The sequence below is a fragment of the Microcebus murinus genome, chromosome 24, assembly GCF_040939455.1.
Source record: "Microcebus murinus isolate Inina chromosome 24, M.murinus_Inina_mat1.0, whole genome shotgun sequence".
Classification (NCBI taxonomy): Eukaryota; Metazoa; Chordata; class Mammalia; order Primates; family Cheirogaleidae; genus Microcebus; species Microcebus murinus.
Genome location: NC_134127.1, coordinates 28,280,895 through 28,301,431, shown reverse-complemented (window position 1 = coordinate 28,301,431; position 20,537 = coordinate 28,280,895). Strand labels below are relative to the sequence as shown.

Sequence of the window (20,537 nt, the reverse complement as noted above, 5' to 3'; positions counted from 1 at the left end):
GTAAATTTTTTAAATTTACTAAAAATTGAAAGCTATACAAGTACTTTATTTTAAGTACTTTAAAGTATAACGTGTCTGCAAATATTACAAACTTTATGCGTCTACCACCCTACTGAAAGACATGGGGTTGTTTCCAATTTTCCACCACTATAAACGTTCTGGAATGAATAGCCTGGCTTGTGTCCTATCATGCTCAGACATGAATAACTAACTTATGAGTTATGAAAATTTTTTTTAACTTTCCTAGATATTGCCGATTTGTTTTCACAATTGCTGTACTAATTTACATCTTCCGCAGCAGTTTGGGACATACCACTTCTCTCCACACTCTCCTAAACATTTGGTATTCCATTTTTTTAATGTTCATTATGGGCCAATTTGACATCAATCAAATGTCCTCTCATTACTTTTTATTAACAGTTTGTATTTTCTGAGTCTGGCCAGTGTAAACCACATTTTTGATCAGTCAGGGTTCCTGTTCTATTTCTTGTTCTTTGCTCATTTTTATATGGGATTTTTTTCTCTTTTTCTTACTGATTTGTGGTTCTTTACTATATTTATTCACTCCATATTATTGACTCAATGTTACAAATAGCTTTCACAGGCTATCATTTGTCTTCTAATTTATTTTCTAAAAGTTTTGATATACTCAAACTTCCTAATTGTTGGGTTATTATTTATATTTTTGCCTTTGTGGAAAAATATTCTATTATATTCCCCAAATTATTTACTACTTAAGGCCACAAATATATGTATGTCTAATTATTTTATTTGTACAATGGAATTCTGATTTTCTCCTTATAATTCTGCCAGTTTGACCCTACACTTTTTATTTATCTTAAAATTCAGTTATTTAACTGCATACCAGTTTATGATTCCTCTATAATTTTGGTAGATTGATATTTTAATAATTATGTACTTCCTTTATAGCTCTATTAATGCAGTTTATCTTATACTATATAGCTGTCTGATTAAAACATTGTTAAACCAACTTCCTTTTAGTTGTCATATGTTCTTTGATTTTATTTTAAACTTTTGTCATTATCTGTCATTTTTACCTTTAATTAATTAAAGAGTTGGATTTGATTGTTTTAATCCACTAAGTTTAGTCCTTTAGCACTTATTTTGATTTTTACAAAATGACTCATGTCTATCGACTTCTTCTTTTCTGTTTATTTTCCTTTTTATTTGTTCTTTTTAGTGTTTAAATTTCTTCCATTGGAGTAATAATGTTTTCTTTAATATTTACCATACTTTTTCTTGCTTAGAGATCATAAACCATATTTCTACTAATGTAGCAGTTACCTTTCTAGTCTCATACACATAATAAACACAACTTTTTAAATAGAATTTGAAGTTATTTCATATCTTTCTTCTAAATATGACTTCAGAACTTTTACAAAGTCTGGCATATTGTTTATTATTTGTATTATTCACTGTCTCTCTTGGAGTATAGATTTCACAAAGAAAATAATGTATATGCAAAGAGATGAATTCCTGGGTTTATTGTATGTATGTGTATAGTATGAAATGTACAATATAATATTTAACCAAAACACCTAATATATATCAAACCAAGGAAAGATAAAGTATGATGAAGTTACCTAGAGAAGACTATGGACAAGGCAAATATCCAAATACACTTAAAAGTTAGTATGTGGTTTGCAGGAGAGAGAGTATCAGGGAAGACCATTACATGGTAAGATCTCAACACATAGTAAACACACAAGGGAGCCTTGGGAATGTGTGGAATCCAAAATCTTCCAGAAGAACATCCTGAAGGATGTTGACACAGGTTGGGACTTGCTTTACCAATATGATACGAGAGATGTGACATTATGAGATTTCCCAAACTAGGTCTTGAGAGTCTTCTCGATTGAGAGCAGGAACATACAGATGGACAATTATTAGAATATAAATGAAAACAGAACTCTGACCCACAGCCTGCCTGCAATCATTTCAGGAAATCGCACCACAAACAGTGCGTCCAACAGGCCCAGCATAGGCAGGACTTGGTCAAGGACTGCCACCTACCCCACCTATTGTTTGCCTCTGTTTCCAACTTGGGATCACACAGCAGAAGCCAAACCTGCTGCCCATATTTCTGCCCCCATGGAATTTTAACAGAAGATATGAATAATAGTTGTTGCTTTCTATGTTGTTTTTTACACAGGGTAACTGTAACATGTATATCAATTTACTTTTGAGGATATAAATTGAATAGCTACTTGCATATAGGTGATAACAGATCTTTGAATAAAGGGATGAGGGGCAGGGTTTTGCCTTGGGAAGGTAACCCAAAAAATAAACATCACAGAGATACAAAATTATTCAAATCCTTTTGTCCCAGTTATATGAAACTGGGGCATATAAACTTTTAAAAGAATATGTGTCCTACGGCATCAAACACTGCTGAGATAAAGGAACAATAAGGAAATGGTGTGTGTGTGTGTGTGTGTATGTGTGTGTGTGTGTGTGTGTGTGTGTGTGTGTGTGTGTGTGTGAGCTGGGTGTTAATGGTCAGAACATCACTAGTAAAGTAAAAGATGGACATTTGTGTAAATGGCTTTCAAGCAAATTAGGATGCAGTTTGCTATGAATGGAGTAACTGATGAGAAAATAGAAAGCAGTTTTTAATTAGGTGTTCTAGTAATGAAAGGAAGAACAAAAGATAGTAGAAAAATCAAGTAAATCATTTTCTAAAATACAAAGGCCAAGAAATTGAAGCAGAAATTAATGTACTGCTGTGAAATAATTCATTAATAGAGGAAATACATAGAACCAGCAGTTCAGTTTTATGAACATCCCATATATGTTTATGAGGTAGCAATAGTGGCATAGATCTAAGCAAATTTCATACATTCTGGAGGCAAGTTTGACTTGGGTGCAGCCGGATAGCAAAAGAAAGACATTCTGAGGATGGCTTCCAATTAACAGGTTGGTAAAGTGTCATTGATTAGATAAATCAATGTTGAAGAGATGTTGACACTAACCCAGTCTCCCTCACACTGCTAAAGCATAATTAACAAGAACTTGGAACTCAAGGGAAAACCTCAAAAACAATCCCCAATCCATTTGCCCTAATGTATCGATTGCTTTAGAAACATAATGAATGTCAAACCTTAACTGGGCATCTAAATTTTTTTGAGGGTCTCACTGCGTTACCCAGGCTATAGTGCAGTGGTGTCATCATAGCTCACTGCAGCCTCAAACTCCTGGGCTAGCTGGGACTACAGGTGTTGAGTCTGGCCAAATGCTATATTTTTAAAAGGCAAATGACAATTTACAGTAACCTTAATAGGTTTTACTTATCACAATATATACAACATGTTAAATTTTATGATGCCATGATGTTGCTACGCCAAACCAAACACCACACCATACCGACACCAAAAAAAAAAACACATGAAAGTAAAAGCACCAAAACACTCAACACCTTCCAACTTGCAAGGCAGCAAACCTCCACCTAACCTTCACGAAATAAAAAGAGATCTACTCTTCAACGGACATAACCAAGGGATAGCACGAACATAGTACCCCCCTAACACAAATTGTGCAGTCAAGTTTCCTGCATTTGGGGAAATCACAGGGGTCAGCGTACCTGGAGTGCAATGGATATGCCTCACCCTGGGAAAACCACCTTCGTGATCGTGGTGTCTCCCCGCCAGGTGAGTATAATTGGGCATCTATATATGCCATGTTTTCCTACATTTCCATAACTTTTCCATAATTTTAGAAATGCAGATACTCGGGGCACACAAAACAGCATTGATGTATATTAAATATGACCTGCTGTCTTAAAATATTTCAGTAAAATTGTAAAATATTGACTGTATGTTGGGGCTAAGCATAGAATATGGGACTGTCAATTTGCTACATAATGAACCAATCCATAGTATGGCACCACTGCCTTTAAGGAACTAGTCAATGAAGCACTAATATTCTGCAGTTGCTCATACCCCAACACATTTCTCAATCCCGTCAGAAAATGCTGAAGATGAAGTTTCCAGAATATCTTCCAAGTATTACAATTGAGAGCCAATTATTTTACAGTACTGTTAATTCTACATCTATGTATTTTGTACTCATGAGAAAGGTGTCTTGGTTTCAGGAAGAAATAGTGATATCTATTTTTTTTAAGATAAAACTAAAATATAATGAATTAGGATAAAAGTGTTTACCTTCCTGCATTTTGATTTCCATACAGAATGTTGTTAGGTTCGAAATGTCCTGTCTTTATCATGAATCTAGAAATAGCCCTGTGAGAACAAAACTTTTCTTCTATTCAATGTTGGACTTTTAGTGCTTAGTCTTTGGAGGAAAATCGCTCAGGTTCTCCTAGGTTTGAAAGCACATCTGGGTGTAGTTGAGAGAGGTTCCAGGTCCTCATCCAGCCTAAACTCACTGCTCTGGGGCAAATGGGCTTTAGTCCATGAATGTATTTGGAAGTTCTCTAGTAGTAGCGGGGTAGTGGTACAGTGTCGATGAGGCCAGGAAATCCGTGATAGTAGCCGAATTGCTCCTTTCTTCCTTACTCCCTTGGGCATCTGGCTGGCGTCCCTGTTGTTCTCTGTTTTGGACAACAGCCAGATGTTTTTCTGTCTTTCTTGGTCCTGGTGACATCCATTGGCTCCGCTCTGATGACTCAGCCTCACCTTGGTTTTCAAGGGACTTTAGAACATTCTGAATTTATGCCAGGTCCTCTGCGTTTCTTTTGGGCCAGACAGGTCGGCACAACCTTGTCTAGGGGGTCATTTTCCCAACCATAGTGTTCTTATGCAGGCACACTGAGTCTTAACTCAGAGATTGGGAATTAGGAAAGTGAAGAGGCATGGTGGAGAAAGCTAGACCTTTTACCTGCGTGTGTCATTTCTCCTCAACTGTGCTGGACAGCCAGGGAGGCAGGACTCCTCCTCCTCCATGCTGGTCTCCTCTGCACCCCTCCCTGTCGATCCCTTATAATTACTTAACAAAACCTGCCTCACAGCACCAGAGATGAGAGGAAAGCATACATACACCTGGCTGATTTTATTCTCCAAACCATGTTTCTTATCTCCTCTTGCTTCTCTCTTATTCCAAAACCACTACACAGAAGGGGCATCCAACAACTTCTCCACAATTTCAGCCCCTGGCTGTCTTTAACATCTGGCAGGCTTGTCTGCATTAGGACTAGGAAAGAAGTCCCCATATCTGGTCCACCTAGGCAGGCTCCAGAGATGCGAAAGAATCATGGAAAGAGAATAAAACAGTTTTGTCTAGTTCAAGAATAATGCCAAGATTTATTTTATTTATTTGTTTAGCTAATGAAAATAATTTAATGATTACATAGATAGGATCTTGCTAAATGTCCAAAACAACTCTGGAAGGTTCTCCTGAAAGTCACCATTCTTATGGGGGGAGGGAAGAAGAGGAGGTTCCAAAGTGTCACTCCTATAAATATGCAATAATAGATAATCTTCTACCATAACATCCTTGACTCTTAATCTTATTTTTGACTTAAGACAAATAGGTTTCCATCCAAGGGGGGCTAGAGCCCCCTTTTTCCTCCATTTTCACATCCTTCATTGGAAGTTGGCAACTAACCCCAGTCCTCTTTCCCCAGTTGCTCTTAGGGATGCTATTTTCACAATGTACAGTAACATTGTTTACATTGACATTGGTCAGCTGTAACTAGATAATGTTTCGCTGAAGAGTACAAATGCCCACCCATCACTCCCTACCCCATCTGTGTCTAAACTGGCTCTCCTAACCCGTAGCCCTTTCCCTGCCCTGGAGCTATAACCATCTGAAATAAAGGATAAGAGGAACCAAGATTTCAGGAGAAAACTAAAAATGTGCCCCTATTATTCTAACACTTATATCTAAATATATTGAAGAAGAACTGTGCTAAATACTAATAAGACACACAAAAAACATTGAAATATGTATCAATAGAGTCTTGGTACAAAGAAAATTAGCTGTTGTAAATGCATGTGCTATAAGAGTGTTTGTAAAAAAATGCTAAGTGGAAAAAGAGAACCCAAATTAATTCTTTGTGTGTATCTTCAAAGTAGGTACACATATTAACTTAGAAAATGGTAGCATAAAAAACATTATAGACTTGGATTAGATAATAAATGTAGAAAAGCATGAAAAATAATTGTTTAAACAATACTAGGTCAAAAATAAGTGCAATTGAAAGTCCTTGACTGTTTCTCCAATACTTGAAACATACCTCAGTTATGTCACTAGCTTTAGATAAATGTTTTCTGTTACTTTTGAAAACTTAAAAATAAGTAATGTTTAATCACGAATTTTTCTAATTGTGCAGTGGTGGCACCTAGCTATTATGTTGTCATCTATCACCCATTTCTGTCTTAAACTATTTCATTAGTATTAAATACTAATAATGGTATATATAATAGTATATATTATAATGGTATATATTGCATTTAAAAGTAATTTAGTGCTCAGAATAACATTTGCATTATGTTTAACTCAGCATTGAGAATTCAAATTGTCATAAAAATGGGCACGGATTACTTAAGCACCAAATTTGTAATCATGAACTGTGTAAGCATATCCACTGCAGATTATCTGTCCATAAAAATGAAAGCCTAACATATATCATCTTAAATTAAAATATAAATTAATTCATTAAATATAAGAAAATTTTAGGAACACTGATATAAAGAAAGTCTTGAGATAGTGTCCTGTTGCAGAACTTTCACTAACTTGTGGTGTGACCTTGAACAAAGTCACTGTATCTGAGACTCACTTTTTTTGGCAATAAAACAGAAACAAGACACATCACTTGTTCTAAGGTTATGCTACCAATTGTGGAAATATAAAATAATGAAAGACATATTAACATGTCTTAAAATTAATAACTAGATTTCAATCTAAAAGTACAAATATTTTTATCTTTTGTTTCATGAAACAGGTTCAGAACATGAATTTTTAGATTACATAAGAAATAGATGAAGGGAGGACCTAAGGGTGATGTGTATCTAGATGTTAATCGTATATATATAACCACAAAATAAAGTATTATTAGGATACTTTTTCTAATTAAAAAATTTTCCTTCTAGTATTATAATGACTCTTCTTGTCACAATTTTAAGCTTGCTCTTTACAACATACTAGAGCAGGAAAAAAGGGTTGTCGTACATCTACTTAAAAGTCTTAGATGATTTTTAAATACTTTCACTGCCTTTGGCTAGTTTACACAGACTGGTAGTAATTTCTTACTTGGCATATCTCTAGAAATATCAAATAGCTAATATTAGTGTCAGATCAGTCAAGCGAGAGATTTGCAATCTTTTATGCTGCCAATGCCACGTCTGGCAGCGTGTTTACAGCAGGCGGTTCTGCAATGACGGGTTTCCTGACACCAGCTCTCCAAGTAGGGCAGAACGTAGAAGGTTGTTCTGGACTACGTGTGTGGATCCCATCCCAAGGAAGCGTGATGTGGTGGTGTGCCAAGGTTACGCATCTTTCCTATGGATGGACAATCGTCTCTACTCTTGGTAGAAGTCTTAAATGCTGGATATGACTGGTGGCTTTAGTTATCCTCTTTTATATTTTCTCTCTGTAATGTTTAGCTACTAGTTTCAAAACATCATACCATATTTATTAGTCAATTTCTCATGTATCAAAAGTACTGGTCAGCATAATTCTCTCATCTATAACCCTGCCCTTCCTTCCTTCCTGCCTTCCTGCCTTTCCTGCCTTCCCTGCCTTCCCTGCCTTCCCTGCCTTCCCTGCCTTCCTGCCTTTCTTTCCTTCTTTGAAAGTCCTTTTTGGTTTGAAAGAATCTTCAAACTGTTAAAACTGGAATTTTTATTAAAAAATAAGTCTCCAATTTGCAAATCCATCTACAAAGCTCAAGGACACATTCTGGAGAATTTTTTTTTTAATAGCTTTCTCCAGGAATCTGTCAAAATTGTTTACTTGGCCCCTGTACAATTAAGAGGGAAGTGTTGGTATCAGAATCCCAGTTATAAAACTCATTACCATGTGACTGTTAGTTAGCTATGTAAATGTTCAGAGCTTTAGGATTTCTGTGTTTAAAATCAGGATAATGTCAACACTTCATGTGATTATTATGGGGATTAACAAATTATGGTTTAAAGGACCTATCCAGAAACATAGTATGGGTTTAAACATGTTACAAACATTTGTTTCCTTTGTGTGTAACTCCTCCGCACAAAAACAGCAATGGCAAAGGACCACCATTACTAATTAGGAAACTTTAATTCTGCCTGAAGGACAAATATAAGACAATATAAGACAATAAATAAGATAATATAAGACAATATAAAACAATATAAGACAATATATAGCTAAATGCTAAATTATTAAAAATAATAAGTATATGGCTTCCAAAGTAGGCAACTAGATTATAATCCATGACATTGACCTGAATTTCAAAGAATGAATATGATTTTAGTGGTTTTTTCTTGTCTTCAGGCTGAAGTCCAATTTCCTTAACATAATATGCAAGAACCTTTACCCTCTAAATCCTGGCAAGCCAGATGGAATCATCTTCTTTGTTTTTGCTGCCCCTGGATCTGGCCACATATGTTGTTGTGGCCACATGATAGGCTTTTTCATTTTGAATTTCAATAACAGTATATTGTAGTCTGAAGCTAAATTTATTATTACAAAAACTCTTTCAGAAGAAGCAGTTTCACCCTTGAAGCAAATGAGGATTTTTGTGTTATACATCAGGCTCCTGAATTTTGCTAATGTGAGTCTACCTCCACAAGATGCATCTGCTTTTAGTAGGCTATTAAATAAGCTGTCTAAGTCATCAATGTGAAGGAAAGACCCGGATTAAGAGTTCACCAAGGTAATAAGGTTTCATGGGAAGGTGAGGGCTAGCTTACTCCCCCAACCTCACCTATGGCTCTCTGATCCAGGACATTAGTAGCAAAGTTGGTAAGCCTTTCTTTCCAAGTTGAATTCCCACACCATCTAGTGGAGGCAGACAAGCACATACATAAAAAAATGTGTATAATATCACCATGCCAAAACAGATATTTAAATATGATTACATTAAAGTAGTACATAGTCTCTATAGTAATTTTGGAATGTATAGCTGTGGTTAGGGAAGTAATTACTAGGTAAACACAAGCCATAGACAAAGCTGCTTAGAGAGAAGTTGCAAACTTATGGACTTGGGAGAAGTTATGTCTCTCTGGTCATATGAATTAAAATAAGGAAGATGCTGGCAAATTGGGCTTCTTGGTTCCTGTCCACTGACAACAGTTTTATACATGTTATAAATTTGTCAAAGCCATCTAATGTTTTCAGTTATATCCTCTTACTGTGTTTATAGTTCCAAGAGCATATGTTTGTGCATGTACACACATGTTTGTGGAGATCCTGATTTATTCATTTGTTCTGAGTAAATCCTTGTGTTTAGCGACATCACAAGTTCAAATGAAGTCAATAAAAATTGCCCTCACGATGCCTTTTACACAAGGCATGGGGCCAGCCACGTCAGCAATTACTTTCATTAGAGCTGGTGGAATCTAATACTATGGCTGGAATCCAGACTGACCTGCGGTCTTGAAGTCTTTACATTTAATATAACCTATATTTTAGGATGGTTCAGGCTAATTTTCTTTTTTTCCCCCCACATTTTTTAATGGACACTTTGTTTCTAAGAGCACTTCTCTGATAGAGTGCATGCAGTTATTTTTCTTTTTTGAAAAGTCTTAATGGGCTTATGCTTTTAAGGAATTATTAGGTCATTTGAAGTACAAACTTTATTTAATTGCAGGAGAATTAAACTCGACATGGATTTATCAGGTGGCTACCTTCTGTGTACTACAAAGCTGGTGTGGTATTGGCCACAATACCAACTTCAGGGCTGTGTTTTAAATTATATTTTAAGCTTTCTATTCCAAAAGTATTTTAACAAGAGATAATTTTTTAAATGAAACTGATTACATTCAAATCTGAAAGTTAATACTGTTAGAGTGCTGAGCTTGCAATAGTATATACTTGATATGAAAGACATGACTTTTTATAAAGCAAAGAAGCATTAAAGACAAGTCTTCTTTATCAAGGCCACATAAAGCTTCTGTTTCAAACTGGAAGGTTAAGGACTCATCAAAATATGTTTCCATCTGAATTATGGGAAAGAAACACTTCAAAAAGTTTCTGAAGTAACTTTATAGATCCCGGCACCATATGTTTATTTAAAATGTCACTGGGTTGGTGAAAATGTTTTCTATCAACCTGGTGATTGTATGCATATATTGTACACATTGTACATTGTACTGATTGTACGCATATATAAGAATTCATCAGTCTGTACACTGAAGTAAAACCTCAATTTAAAAAATTGCAGGTGATACGTCTTGAAACGTGTAATCAAAAATGTTTTAATATTTACACAAGAGTAAAACCAAATGTGTCTGAATGGAACTCAGTATCATTACCATTCATTCACAAATGACACATTTCAAATGCTAGTTGTATTTGGCCACAACTATTTTAAATTATTTGTATACATTTGTTTTTAAAACGTAGCTAAATTCAAGGTCCTGGTGACGGAGCCTTCCCTGTTCACTCCTGAGAGCAGGAGCTTCTTCTAGCCTCCCTGCTCTGCCCAGCAGCCCTCTCCCGGGGCTGGTCATCTCTCGCGTGCCCCTCTGCCCCTGGGAGGGGCTCCTTAATGCCATTTCCCATTTCCCTCAAAATTCCCAGCTTTGAATTCTACGTCTTCAGCTTATTCCACCTGACGTGCCTCCCACTGAAGCCATGGGTCGCACCCCACCCTCCCCTGCATTGGATGCACCGGGACCCCTGCCCCATTCCCAATGTCATTATGAACAAGTTTGGTGACTTCACTATCCTCTTAAATGGTCCTAATCCTGTGGCTTCCTGAGTGTTCAACCTCCTCTCCTCCAGTGAACTTGGAGACCTCTATCCTCTTCGGTCAGTCACTCACACGACCACAGCCCAGACTTGATCACTCCAGCCATGTTATCCTCACTTTCCCACACCCTCCACTCCCGCCTCCCTCTATTTTGTGGGCTCATTTTCTCTGGAACACAAGGGCCTGCCAATCCAGGGATTCTCCCCATGGCCTTTGATCTCCGTCCCTGCTCACCTCCACCCTCCTTCAAACCTGCCTTTCTCGCTCCCTTTGAGGGAAGCCTTGACTTGGTTTCTCCTCTTGGCTTTGCCCCCTCCCCTAAGCTGGGGGCCGCTGCATCCCTGCAGCTGAGTGTGGCCAGACAAGAGCACGCAGCTGCGCCGCCCGGCCTGCCTGCGCACCCACAGCCAAGCGCCTCCCCTGCGTCCACGCGGCCGCGCCGCGATGCTCACTTCCCACACTCCCTTCATTCTTCCCTCCTCAAAGGAGGCTTGTGGAGAAGACGCTTGGAGCACCACAGTGCTGCTCCTCTTTTCTTAGTCTTGCAAGACTTATCCCCTCCTCCGCACGCTGGTGGAATGAACTTATTATTTCACAGAGAAAATAGAAGGAATGTAAAAACAGCAATCGCAAGTTTCCATCGCCTCATCTGCCCACTTGTTCGCATCTGCACTCTGAGTTTTTTGGTTTTATTTATTTATTTATTTATTTATTGATGCTGTGAGTGCGATCTCCTTGCTCTTTAAAGCAAGTCTTCCACTTTGGCACAAGATACAGCCATGCTTCCATAAAGATATTACTCGACCGCTCTCGACCGCTGTCTCCTCTCCTGTATTATCAGTTTTTCTCTCTTCTTGACTATGCCTATCGTACACAAAGATGATATAATTTATCCTATTTTAAAAGAAAAACAAACAAACAAATAACAACAAAGAAACACTGCTGTTATCTCCATTCCCTCTCCTACCGCTGTTTCATTTATTTCCATTTTATTTTTAGAGCAAAACTCCCTGGAGGAGTCGTCTGTGCTTGCTCTCTCCAACTGCTCTGCCCTACTTCCCCTTTGACCCCTCCCAGTGAGAGCTTCACACTCACCATTCCATTAAAGAGTCCTTGTCAAAGCACCAAGGAGCTCCTTGTGACACACTCCAGTGGGAAATCACTTCCCCTCCTCAGTCACGACCTAATAGCAACATTTGATGGAGCTGGTCGCTAATTCCTTCCCGAGAGACTTGAGGGAGTCAGCTTCCGGGACGCCCGCAGTCCTAGACCCTCCTCGGGCTGTGCCTACTGGTCCTCCTCATCTCTCTGGTGTCTGGAGTCACCAGGGACAACCTGTTAGAACCAGGGAGTAAGTAACCTGCTTCTCATATCTTAGAGCCTTTAAATCAGTGAATTCTATTGCTTCTAATAGAATATATCCAGAATTAACCTAAAACACCCATCCCAGAGCTCCTGGCATACCGTTGCTGCTTCGCAGATGATATTTCCCGAGAATCCCATGTGGGTATTTCTTCGTCTCTCTCAGTGAGGAGCTCTCCTGAACACCTGCTTGACACCACAGTTCACCCCTGTGGCCTACTCCATATAGCCCTTCCCTGCTCTTTATTATTATATCATCGATCACCATGTGATATGCCACATATTTCAATTATGTATTTGTTTATGATGGGGTTCCTTCCACTAGCATTAAGAGCCATGAGCATAGGGATTTTGTTGTCTTTTGTTCAATGATGTATATGCAATCTCTAGAAAGTCTCTCATACAGTAGTAGGTGGTAGTCAATAAATATTTGTAAAACAACAGAAATATTAAATTTTGGAGAATACAAATACATTAATGTTTGTATTCTGTCAATTTTAATGTCAGCAATCTATGATGGTGCAGAGGTAAACCTTTAGTGCTAATTTAAATTTAACATAATTTTCTGCATAGGGTGCTAGAAACACCCTATACACAACTTAATATTCCAAAACCTGAGTGAATCAAAATTCACATTTGTTATTTATTGCAATATACTTAGCAAAATTCATCCCTAATAGATTTTTATGTTTCCCTAAAATGGATTAATAAGCATAGGTGTTCATATGAAAATCATCCTGAATTTAATATTATCAGCAAGGGAGAACACATACAGATATGAATGATTACTGTAAATTTTTAACTCATTAACCCTTATCACTTCACATATGCAAATGACTCATAGTTGAGTCACCATCAATGTACAAATTATGCTCATTATTCTCCATTATTTGTATCTTATCTTTGATGATTATATCTTTATACATATGGTATCTTTCCTGAGATGGTTATTTAAATAAGATGGGACAAAACCAGAGTGACATCTCATTGCTGACTTTTGCCCACTCAGTTTCACTGTCCCTCAGAATGTTGCCCTGGCTGGGCTGTACTTCAGGCTGTGGAAATTGCTGCCTCGTTCAAACCCCTCTGAAATAGCTTCCTGGGGAAGTGCCTTGCTTTAAGATATTTCTTCCCTTTCCCTGTTCCTTTCCCTTTCTCTTTCCCTTTCCCTATTCCCCTTTCCCTTTCTCATTTTCCCTTTCTCTTTCCCTATTCCCCTTTCTCTTTCTCTTTCCCTTTTCCTTTCCTTTCCCTTTCCTTTTCTTTTCTTTAACCAAAATGTTCTGCTTTAATGAACGTCCCCTTGGCTGTATATGTGCACATGTCTGTAGTTATTTGAGGTCAATGCCCAGATGTGGAATTGGTGATCTGAAGACACTCTGGAGAGGTTTCTATAGAGTGTGAACAGTCCCACTTTGTTTCCTGCCTGTGGAGCAAAGTCCAGGGAAGATGCCAGGAGGTGCCTTCCACAGCTAAGGTCTCCATGTGTAGCCCTGAGGGCCAGGTGCACCTGCACCAAGAAGGCCCATACCTGGGGCCACATCCTGGTGATTGTGGCCTAGGTGACATTTGTCAGAGAGAGCCCCAAAGTGGCAGTCCCAGGGAATGTGGCATGCGTTGTTGTTGATAGTGAGGTAATGGGGTTCTGGGTGCAGGCAGGATGTCATGGAAAAATAGGTTAGTTTTAGGGCATTTTTCTCAAGCAAGTCTCCCAAGGGCCCTAAACTCAGGAGTTGGTTCATGAAAATTATTTCCTATGGCACAAACAAGTCTGGGAAACTGCTCACAAAATCTCCCTCTTGGAAATCCACATGTGTTGGAATATTAAAGGTGACAGGAAGGAAACATTTTTAACTTTAGTAGTCAAGAAACCTGTTTACCACTACCTAATTTTGTTTTAGTGTAACATTTATCAAGATATCATGCACAAGTTTTACATAAAACACATTTATGTAAAAATTGTTACAGAACATAAATATAAATGGAGTGATATGAATACAAAGATGGGAAAGTATAAGTGGGGAAAATAAGTTTAATTAAGGTGATATTTCACATCATTCAATATAAAAGTCTTAAAACTCAGTTGAGTATTAGCTAGAATAAGATATGAATTTATATTAAATTCATCTCAATATTTATTATATTATTATATTACTTATATTTATAATACTGATATTTATATTTATTTATACTATTATATTTGTGTTTGAACACCGTTTGGATTATGTTTAACATTATTATAATCAATATTATTAGCTGTAAATTGAATTTGAATGTGAGCAGGACTTTAACTCAGCACCTTCCATCACTACACAGGAATGAGTCATGGTCACAGCAGGCACTTACTCTCTATAGGCACTCTCCCAATCACTTTGTATTTAATTCACAAATTTAATCTTTGCAAACAGCCTATGATGTCAATAATCCTATTATGATCATCCTGGTTTTGAAATATGGAAACTAAGGTATGAAGGGATTGAGCAATTTGCACAAGGAAAAAGCCTAAGTAATAAAACTGGGGTTTGAACACAGGTGGCCTGGCTCCAGAGCTCATGCAATGCCAGGACTATGCTACACCATTTCTCAAATCAATCAATGGTGCATTGATAGAAGTATAGTATTCACAAAAGGGAATCCTAGGCTATCAGCTTGCCTTTTAATTCTGGAACATACTCTCACTCCCTGGAGTCTATCAGAAAAGGCTATCAACACAATGCATGTTATGTAAAGGAGGCATACTGGTGGTCTTGCATGAACTGGAACTATTTATCTAGGAAGAGAAGAAGGCAAAGAGAAAAAATGATAATTATCTTGGTATATCCAAGGAATTGGCACCTAGTTTTAGTTTTTGCTTCTCAATTTCCAAAGAGAAGGAATGGTTTCACATCCTGGCACAAGTTACTTACTAGTTGTGTGAGCACAAACAAGTTGCTTAACCTCAGTTCTCATTTGAAAAAATGTTGGATTTTATTATCCATCTGTATCTGTGTGGTTTAAAGAGTAAAATGAGGTCATGTTAAATACCTAGCATAGCCATTTAACAAAAATTATAGTACGTGCTGTGAACCAATCACACTGCATTCAGAATTACTATGCAAAATGTCAGTTTGTTTGTTGATAGTCATAAGGAAAAGAAAAACTTGGCTTTGCACAGCATTGTGTTACCTTGTGCAAGACATATCACCCTGCTCACTGGTAAGCTCCATACAGCAGGACGTATCTTTTTTTCACAAAACCATCCTTAGAGTCAGCACCATACCAGACACATAAGAGAAACACTTTAAGGCTCTATTTGAGTTTTGTGGTTTTATACAAATCCTTTGGGCCAGCGTAGGGCATGCCTCCCAGATGCACCTTAGAAGAAAGCGACACATGAATTTAGAAACACATGTGACTATTTTTAGTCAATCCTAAGCAACACTCATTCTAAGAAGTGTTCTGCTTCCCTAAATTAGTACACTGAGTAATGCCTTATGTTTTGATAACCTGTCCTGTAACAGGCATGACTGTGACGAGAGAGAGGGCAATTTATTTAGAACTGGCTGTTGGAGACAATGCCAGCGATTTTATTTTTGGTCTATTAGTAAAATGACAGCACTAATTCATTTCACAGAGGAACCAAACAGCTGTCAGATGGCAGTGAGCGTAACAGTGCGCATATTATAATTTAGCTATGCTGAGCAGGGTTTTTCCACTGGCACTCTGTATACTGTAAAGTGCTGCAAGCCCCTTCCAAATGGTGCAGGTGACTCTCCCAGCACATCTTCCCTCAAATATTCCAATCAAAAACAGTGTAAACTATTCACAGTTCTAGTTGCTGATTCAAGTCAGTCAACATGACAAATTTGAGGAACGGGTAAATGACAATGAGATGATCCACAAAACTCAACTCCCCCCCCACCCAACCTCATAAAAATAAGACCCCAGTAGCTATGACTTTCTGGTAAATCTCCTCCTAACTATTCTCTGGGCAATAATGAGATGAAAATAAGGACTTTGATTAGTGGGTATTACATTTCCCTCTAAGAAGTTCAAGGAGAATAGCATCATGTACACTGCAGGTATGGGAGCTTCTTGAGAAGAAAGCAAAGATAGAAAGGAAACTGTTGGAAGTCTGGGAGTAGACATACAACAGGAAATGCATGCATGCTTATTGGCCATAAGCAAGTTCTGTGTGTCCAAATAATACTACAGAATGTATTCACCACCAACTAAAAAAAAAAAAAATAACTAACTTACTGAAACTCCTGAGTCATCAGGTGTTTGCTGAAGGTGACTAACAAAGCTGTCCTGTCAGTTACAGCAAAACTACTAAACCGGCCATTGTAGACACAGCTCCTCTTAAGGTCCACAGACTTTTTCTACTGTGTACTGAGGGAGTGGGTTAAATCATAAAGCAGAACTGATATAGAAAGAAAGAAAGAATATCTTGCTTCCTAGAGCAGGAAAATGCTCTAGCTTTAGAGTTGGGGTCCCATATGATGGCCCCTGGTCACCTGTGTTTGTTAATAAAGTTTTATTGGAACACAGCCACACTCACTCAGTTAAGTACTAAATATGCTGCTTTCATATTGTAGCAGCAGAGTTGGGTAGTTGCAAAGCCAAAAATACTTATAATAACTGGCCCATTACAAAAAGCAGCTTGCTAATCCTGCTTAGAGCAATCACACCTGAATTCCAACTCTTGTGGCCCCAGGATGTCAATGTAACATTTGGGAAATTGCCTCACCTTTTGAAGTAATTATATAGTTACTTCAAATATTTGTACCTATAATGTACCTATGATGTTTTAAGCATTAAATGAAAACTAATGTATAACACCTTTTTAAAAAAAAACTATGATTTAATAAGCTAGACAGCATCCTGTATTGAGGTTGCTGAAAATTGAAACAATTGGATATAATGTGGCTAAAATAAATCTAAAGCATGTTGTAAAATGTTAATGTTGTATGTAATCTTGTAATTTAATGTTGTATTTCATAATAATCTTGCATTTAATTAATTATTTACATTCAGAGTCCAAATTGTGCTAATTTTATATAGTGGTTTACAAGATATGATACTTTATGTAATTTTTAAGGAACTGCAGTAGTAAATAAATGAGGATTAATTGTAAACACAAGTTTATGAGTTCCTTTGATTCTGTGAACTTAAATAATACAAATACAAATTATCACCACACTCATAAAAAAGCTCTAGCTGTGGCCCATGATTCATGCATCTAAACTTTTCTTCTAAAGTAAAAATAAAATGTCAAGTAAATACATAAGTTTTGATACACATGTTAGTATCATGGCATATGGGAAGGTTTTGAGTAAGTGTGAAAGTCTTAAAAATGAAAAATCAGATGTGGAATGTTGAAATCCCATCTTCATAAGTTAAGATGGATAACACATCCAAAGCTGAAATGTGTTCAATGTCTTATTCTTGCACAAATTTCCCCATTTGTTACCCTCCTACACCCAGGCAAAATTACAGGAGAAAACTGAAACGCCCCCACACACCAGCTGTCCACTCACCCTCCCTTCTCGCCTGCCCAAATGGAGCGCTTTCCACTCCATTATTCTAATATTTAAAGCCATGTTTTATAAAAAAAAAATATATATATATATATATATATACTTGATTGGAAAAACAAAATCTGAACTGAGAAGATATAACATTTTCTTAAAATGACTACCAAAGCTTAGTCAGATGTATACAAATTAATGTTGCAAGTTGACAGGCTCAGGCCACTCCTCTTTCATGCATTTTTTTCCCTCTCCCTCTAGGGTAGGAAATAAATATAAGGTTATATTATGAAAGAACCAATGTCAAAATGTCTTCAAGGAAGCTAGTTAAAACAAACTGGGAAGCTACCTCGAAAGGGCATCTCATCCTCTGCTATAAAGCAGCAGGTATTGTAGCCTGCTTGATAATCCTGATATCAAGCAGGCTAAATTAGCCTGATAATCCTAAAAGTAGGATTATCCGTGATCAGTTTGTTTAAAAAAAAAAAAAAGATTTGGGAGGATACAAATAATTGCATATATTATTAAATGTCTTTATTTAGAAGCTTAATTTATGTTCCACATCTCATTCTTCTGATCAATGCTTGGACACAATCAAAGATATTTCTTATTTAGGTTTATATTGCTTTGATAAACACTAAGGAATGAGAAGTGGAATAAGCAATTAAAACAAGAAATGTCTAATGATGGAAAATGTACTCTCTCTATAACACCTTTTCAGGTTGATCAGTAAAATCAATACTTAATTTTGTTGAAACTGAGAATAAACCCAGAATTGACCAACTCTTAGAGTATGAACCCTGTAGAGGTCAATAGAATATCTATTGCTCAGGCAAGGTTGTATATGGTCATTTTCTGGCTCCATTTAAAGAAAACAACAAAACAAATGAAGAAATTGTACAATAAAGTTGGAAACTTTTTAGATTAACATATCCTCTGAAAAATATGCTTAGATTTAGAAACATAGATGCTTGTTTAATATTCAGTGACCCATCAACCTTAGGTAGCAAGTCTATCAGAACTGATAATAAATTTACATGTTAAGTGTAAATTCAGAAATGGAAATGAACTCTGAATTCCCTGTAGACTGATGGAAGAACTCTGAAGATAAAACAAGTATCTGTATCTCTTTTTGTCATTTTGGTGCATGTTTAACATTGAATTTACTATATACCAGACAGTGAAGCACTTTTTAAGCTTAACATCTACATAGAGCTATAGATTAATTATATTTAATGCAGCATACATATCTTTTACAAAAGAACCTCCAAAGGGGAGACGTTTTTCTAATTATCTCCACAATAAAAATTAATTTGATTAATCTATGAAATTGTAATACATATTTCCCCTAATTTAAGTATTTAATGCTTATTATGAGCATTTCTGGCTCCATTTGTTTTAAGTCAATGTATGTCTGTGTTTTTTGCTTCTCACAATCCAAATCTACGTTATTCTCTTATATCTTCTCCTTGTATTGCATCAAACTTAAAACAAAGGTAACATCCCCTTTCCTCAGTAATTTTAATCATATATTCCGAAGTTATTTTAGAAAAAGGAAATGAAACAATCAACAAAACATCAGCAAAAATACCTATCTACATGAGTTGAGATTTGAGCACAATAAAAATGTAACCCTAATCAAAATATGCGGTATGCTAGCTTATTATAAAACCAGAAAATGCCATTCACCACTTTAGTAGGGATGAATGTGTTCTTTGCACTCTCACTTACACATGCACAGATTACTCATACCTAGTTTGGCCATATTTTTTAACTATATAAAACAGATAAAGAGACAAAGCATAGAGAAGCTGGAATAGTGATAAACTCAGGTGTCCCAAGAATAAGATGGCATTAGCATGAAATGAGAGTACCATAATCACTAAGAAGAATGTTATACATTTTGTGGTTTAGAAGAAATAACTACACTCTACATTTTTTGAGGTCATCTTCTAGGTCAATCCCGTAGAACTGAAAGAAGTTGTTAAAAGTTTTATATAACAAGTACTGAGCCAAACAGTATAAATAACTAATCTTCTGTAAGCCTTGTACTAATTCTCTGAGGTGGCTACTATTTATTCTTTTTTTAACAAGTGAGAAAACTGATGTAATGAATCCTTAAGTAACTTGCACAATGGTCATAATATTATCAATATTTCTATAGTGATTGGGAAAGTAGATTAAACTCAGACTTCAAAATCTATGCCATCATCCACTCATAAACAATTAATCTACCTTAAAATACATTTTTCATTTCTAGGTCCAGATATGTTACCAATGCTTGACGATGTTAAAATAGAGATAAAGTCACTTTATTTCTAGTGACTACAAATGAGAGTGAGAGACAGATAATTAAAAAATCACTCATTCTCATCTTTGTTGGGTAAGGTTCATTTTAAATCATGATGACTTTTAATTTTTCACACATTATCTGAGATTAAATATTATCAAATTTTATATATATAAACTTGGAGGAATTTGCCTATGACACAAGAGAGTATTGGTAAAAAATCAGTAAAAACTAAGAAAAAAATATTAGGAGATGAGTGAGTACAGAGGATTAAATTTAAATTATGTTCAAGATGAAATATACTAAGGATTCCAAGTACAATCACTTATGGTTTGGGAGCCCCCATTACTACAGTTTGGATGTGGTGTGGCCCCACTATAACTCATGTTGAAATTTAATTGACAATATAACGGCCATGCAAGGTATGGTCTTTAAGAATCAATTAGGTTGAGAAGATAGAATATTTTCTTTCTCTCCAGACTGTGTTAGTTCTCATGGGACT

The 20,537-nt window shown here is 36.6% G+C and overlaps 1 protein-coding gene and 1 non-coding gene across 3 annotated transcripts in view; both read right to left on the bottom strand.

Annotated features, from left to right (window-relative positions):
- CSMD1 (CUB and Sushi multiple domains 1) overlaps positions 1–20,537 on the bottom strand; it is a 1,569,742-nt gene that overhangs the window by 1,083,497 nt on the left and 465,708 nt on the right. The gene's annotated exons all lie outside the window — the stretch shown is intronic.
- Positions 3,514–3,676, bottom strand: LOC142864276 (U1 spliceosomal RNA). The gene has a single exon (XR_012914807.1). It is a non-coding gene; the product is annotated as a U1 spliceosomal RNA (small nuclear RNA).